General features: G+C 36.8%; 1 pseudogene; it reads right to left on the bottom strand.

Annotated features, from left to right (window-relative positions):
* Positions 1-279: 279 nt before the first annotated feature.
* On the bottom strand, positions 280-2,838 carry LOC122089523 (annotated as a pseudogene).
* Positions 2,839-6,199: the final 3,361 nt, after the last annotated feature.

A 6,199-nucleotide genomic window follows, 5' to 3' on the forward strand; every position in this document is an offset into this window, starting at 1 on the left:
GTAGCCAAAGCTCCCTTGATAAACAAGGATCCGAAAATGGAATGAAAGTTGCAATTCCACGACTGGAAAATGGTTATTTCAGTGATGTTTCAAATGGACGACTAAGAACATCTTTCTTTCTCAAAGTCAACTTCATCCCTTCATAAATCACTTAAGAGTTTTTGTTTCCTTGAATTAATTAAAGGGTAAAAATAAAAGACTTTATTATTTCATGACATATTATCAGTAAATATTACATACAATAGATAGATCAAACTCTAGCTATCTAGGGTAATGTGATTATGCAGAAGACTCATCCCTATTGCATGCATTTTGGAAAGAGATTGGTGGGTCTAAAAATTTTCTGGTGGCAATTTGGTCAACAATAAATTTATTAGCCGCCTCGGTTAAATGGTTTCCATCCCAGTTAACTCTAACAGAAGGGTTTGCGCAAGATCCTATGAATGTTGGTTTCCCATCCACAACTACTGTTTGCCCACACCGTGCGGTATTGCTGAAGTTATATTTGCCTCCAAAGCCACAACAAGCTACCAGTGGTTGCTGAAATCCCACAAGAAGAATCACAAATGTGTCAATCATCTCTCTCTCTCTCTCTCTCTCTCTCTCTCTCTCTCTCTCTAAATATTAGATGATGATGACTTACCAAAGCCCTGAGGTTGGCTCATGAGGAGGTACTTTATAGAGTAAATGTCCACATATGTGATGGCAGCCAAGGGAAGTTGCTTTCTCATTTCCACAACAACTTCCTTCAACTTCTGATTGAAGTATTGTGATACCTCATTATAAGGAGTTGCACAACCAGCCTTATCTATGTCAGATGCATTACTCACTGGAAAGAGGTTATATGCAAAACAGCCAATAGGACCTATGTTATGGATCCAGAATGATCTCCCTCCTAAATCATGCACTGCCTGCAAATTAGAACCACATCCATCCATAAGGTTATAAAATCAAACTGAAAACCATTTATAGAAACCGAACCAAGCCATTGACATAGAAATCATGAAATCGTTTAAGTGGTCTAATGTTGGTTTCAAAATTGAGATCATTTAGTTGAATGGTTTAAACCGAACTGAACCCTATACACCGATGACAAACTAATTAAAACCGATAAATGGAGACATAGTAAGTTAAGTCATTCAATGTTAAGTTTACATCCATTTCAGTAAAAAATTAAAAGGGAAAAAATGCATTTGAATAAAAAATAAAAAAATTAAAATTAACAATCTTGATTTCATTATCTAAAACCGTTTATTAAAAAATTTAGTTTAAGTATAGCCTAATATAGTTTACAAGCCATTTGCTTATGGGTTGGGTGACCCAATTGCAACACAATATACAAATCCATATTGTGACTAATGAAAACTTAAGAACCTCAACAACAGATACACACCTACAACACTACTGGCCTAGGAAATAATGAATTTACCTGGTTATTAAGATGGTTCAGATATTATTAATTACCTGAATATTCTTGGAGAGCTTGCTAATTACATCGGGAATGTCAGCTTTAATTTCCTCTGGAGATTGGTTGCTGAATAAACCCAAACTGATATCATTTTGACCAATATCAAATGTGTACATTGCTTGACCAAAAATCTCCTCCTTAGGTAACAAATTTGTGTAGATTCCACCGAGCAATAGATGATGAATAGAATTTGATGAACCAGTACTGCTACATGGTTTATAGCAATAGAGGGTTTTTAACTAATTAAATAATTACCTCGGTTCCTGATTAACTATGATCTGGATTTGAATTGTTGGAACTGGGAGACTTGCACATCCAAGTAGAAGGGGCTGGGTCCTCTCCCAGTTCAGCTTTTATTTGAAGACCTGATTGTTGCCCCAGATACCGCGAAATTGGCACTGTGGATGAAGCTAGTTCCCAATGAATCAAGATACGCACTGAGATTAGGTAATCCGAATCTTTCAGCTGATCAAAATATTCATTATTTTAAAAACAATGATCAAGTCAATAATTGTTCCATTGCCTTTGCATTAACAATAAAAGATTAGATGCAAAAATAGGATTCATGTAGCCATCTCTTTGTTTGCAGATTTTTAGCTCAAAAGAAAGAGGAAAAGGGGGAGGGGGACTCCTTAAAGCTTAAGCCCATTACCTATAACTCATACTATTTGATCTATCCAAACACTACTTCTTAACTTCATAGCCCATAGCAATGGCCTATTTCAGTCTCCCAACCTAAACGGCTTGAAAGCGAAAAATCACAAGTTTGAAGGGTATTCTGAGTCTGAGGTTTTCGCTACCAATATTAGAAATGGCAATGGGGTGGGATGGATAGAGACTCGCCCTACTCCACCTCTAATGAGGTGGTTTTGTATCACTGAGATAGGGTTGGTGTGGCAGGGTTTAATAACCTGAATTGGGATCTTGATCAGTCCCAGTTGATTCAGGTCTAGATTGGTTCAGTTCAGCCCTAGAATTGATATAGAAGCAGCTTGAGTTCACACCCAGCTATGCCTGGGTGTAAGTAGTGTGGACGGAGTTCCTTCCCTCCCACCCTTCAACAAAAAATCTAGCAAATAATGAAACAAAGTTTAATTTCTACCCATGAAATCAATGGTGAGCCTTCCATCTGAAGGTCTTCCAGCAGGCATGTGAAAAAAGGTCTCCCCATAGGGTGGGGTGACAAGAGAGAAGGCCGCAGAATCAGCTCATGTATCAGTATTTGAGTCCCCAAAGTTGAAGATTGCCTGAAAATTGCAACTTGTATTTGAAGCCAAGGCTGGAACACTTAAAATTACTATGGAAGACAACAACCCAATATAGAAAGGTGTGATCAGAACAAGTTTACCAAAGCTATGAGCATAATCCATCATCTTGAGAGACTAAAAGAAGAAGAGCAGTAGAGGCTAGAGAGGATAGTATTACTATAGAGAACTGGCAGAGTATATATATAGAGAGAGGACAACGTAAGTATTGAATTCCTTACTAGCTAAAATGCTAAATGGAGTAATACCTGTTCGTTTCCATTAAATTTTGGAAACAGTTTTTCTGTTTTGATTAACAAAATTAAACAGAATCATTACTAAAATTAATGTCTAGTTATATTTCTACAACTCTTTCAAAGTTTCCAGACTTTCTAACAAAAGAAATCCAGAGAAGAAAAACCGGAATAGAGAGGATCTAGGAGACCAGCTAGTAGAGAAAATAAGGAAATATTCAGTGATAACATGTTCACTTTATTTTCATTCCGATGATCGATGATCGTTGGATGCAATGTCTACATTACACTTTATATTGCAGCAGTGGACAAATAAAACCAATAAATAAATACATTTTTTTATTGAACGAACCAATAAAAAAAAGGCGTCGAAGTCTGGTCTCTCAGAATATTCGGTGGCCCTCCCGGGCCATGTTGCATCAGAGATTGCTTCTGATGCTTTGGATTGGGACCGTTTTCGATTCTACTATGCATTTTTCTTGCTTTCTCTGCTGATGGTCATGCCGAAGGTGGAGTTTGTAAGTTGGCTTAGGAGTTTCGGCCTCGTCCTTTTGTTCCCTTGTTTCTTGTATTTCTCTTCTTTTTAATAAAATTATCTTCTAGCAAAAGAAATCTAATATATTCGAATTTTTAACCAAATTTTGTAATTTTTTAATTATTAATTCAAGACATATCCAGCTAAATAATATGTAAATCTAATATATTCTATTGTTATCAAGCGTATCAGATTTCATTTTCAGCATTAATTTCCCATGGATTGACCTATGGCAAGGTCATATGTTTTTATCTTTTGCTTATCATAGTTATCAAAAATGGAACGGAAAAAAATGTATTCCGAAAGTACACGTTCTAAATGGCATATAATGTTGAACAGTAATGTAGGAAAAGATGAAAAAAGGGGAAACGGATGGTATGAATTTACTATATATATATATATATATATTTTACCACCCATTATTAAGTTCCTAGACATATAATCCAATATCATCCTAAACACATTATCCACATCAATTCAATTTTTTTTTAATGACTCGAGCTACGATAGATTACTTGCAAATCTAATTTGCTTTCTTATGCCGGTCGTAAAGTTTCAACCCAATCTGTTCTGGCCTCTATACCAACTTACCTTTTATCTAGCTTTGTCTTCCCACTTAAAATTTGCAGGAATATTGACTCTATTTGTTCTCGTTTTTCCGAATGGGGACAAGGGGTACTCTAGAAAACTTCATCTCATTGCTTGGAGTAAGATGTGTTCTCCTAAATCAATTGGAGGATTATTCTTAAGAGATTATGCTACTCAAAATAAAGCATTATAATTGAAATTCGGGTGACGGTTACTTATGAGGGAGATGATCTTTGGGATAAGCTTTTTTGAGTGAAGTATTTTATTGCAAATCTATTTTTTATCAAAAAGTTATAGGGTAGAGGGAGTCTTGGTGTTGGAAAAGCATTGGCGGCATCTTACCTATGTTGCAGAAAATTGTCTATATAATAGTGGGTAATGGAAGGAATAATTGTTTTTTGAGAGCCCCTTGGATACCTTATTTACCTTTGTTTCATCTTCCTATTGATTGTCTTTTGCTTCCTTCTTTTGATCGGTTGCTAGATTTTATTTTTGATAACCAGTGGAACGTGTAAACTTGTATCTTCTTGTTTACCCTCTAATCTTGAATGTGTGAGTTTGCTATCTTCTTGGTTACCTTCCAATCTTGTATGCAAATTGGTAGTGAGATTTCTTCACTTCTTACGGCACTTTTTTGGGGAGATGACCCCTTGGAGCCATTCTTTTTTTACTTTCACTCCCATGTGGTGAAATTTTTTATTTTATTTTATTTTATTTTTTGGAAACTTCGTATCCATCCTAAATTTCAAATTTTCTTTCGGAGAGATCTTTTTTTTTTTCTGCTAGAAGGATGAGAATTTCATTAAAAAAGGAAAAGATGGATTTTTAACCTCCACCTTCGGCATTGCCATCAGCAGAGGAGAAAAACCCAATATTAATCAAAACTATATCTAGGCCTAGAATCAATGTCATGACTGATCTCATCCCTTATATGATTGGAAAAAATTACATTCCTTTCTGTTAACCTTTTCTTAGCAGCTTCCTTAGCTAGAAAGTCAGCAATGCAGTTTGCTTCTCTGAAACAGTGAGAGATTTTCCATGTTATGGAGCTAGGGCTGCAATGAGTTCCATTCCTGCTCAACGTACCAAGGGATACTTCTTGCTTGGACTGCAGTGACCATTGCAGCAGAGTCACTCTCAATCCAAAGCAGACTAACTTCAAGGTCTTTCGCCAGACTCAGGCCTTCCATCAGAGCTTTAAACTTAGTCATATAGTTCGAATGGATACTGATGAAAGTTTTGAAAGAGCCCAATACAACCCCATTATTGTTTCTCAGCACTCTACCAGAACCAGCTCTTCCAGGATTGCTAAGGGAGCAACCATCCACATTCAACTTCTTCCAATCACGCATAGGCTTACATTGAAAAACTTCCAAAATGCGGGATTCTCGGATGGAACCCATTTGAAGCCCAAGTGTTCGGCAGCAAATGAGATCAACTGGATTTTTTATTTGATCATGAATAAAAAACAAGAGAGCAGTCGAGCTATGTACCTTCGAAACGCTTGGTATTTCGTTCCCTCCATAAATTGTCCGTCACAATGATAAGGCCCATCGCCCAAGCATCCTTTAGCAATAAAATTCTGCACTTTCTATTCCACCATTGAATAAAAGCATTAATGTTTTCGATACCAGGCCAAGCAACACCAAAACAATTGAGGAATTTATCCCAAATTTTTAATGCAAAGCTGCATCTCAAAAAAAAATGATTAAAAGATTCACAGTGAGACAAGCAAAAATTGCAAATAGAGATTACTAGAATCTCTTTCACAGAGATTGCATCATCAATGGACAGTCTGTAGTGCATGAGGCGCCACCCAAATGTAGATTTCCTTGGTTGCAAAAATTTATTCCAAACAATGGGATACCAGGGTACTTTTGGGTTGCATTTCCTAATCTCCTCCCAAGCCAACAAGGAGGAAAAAGCACCTGAGGCAATGCAGCTCCAGACGCACCTATCTTTACCATCATGTTGAGGCAGGCAGATGGAGCGAGCTTCTTCAAAACATGCTTGTAATGGAGGAAACCGAGCAACAAGAATTTCCCAATGGTGGTTGTTTATCAAGCTCGCCACCTTCAAAGAAGAACCTTTGGTGATTTCAAGGTTGATG

This window comes from Macadamia integrifolia, chromosome 9 (assembly GCF_013358625.1).
Source record: "Macadamia integrifolia cultivar HAES 741 chromosome 9, SCU_Mint_v3, whole genome shotgun sequence".
NCBI classification, from domain to species: domain Eukaryota; kingdom Viridiplantae; phylum Streptophyta; class Magnoliopsida; order Proteales; family Proteaceae; genus Macadamia; species Macadamia integrifolia.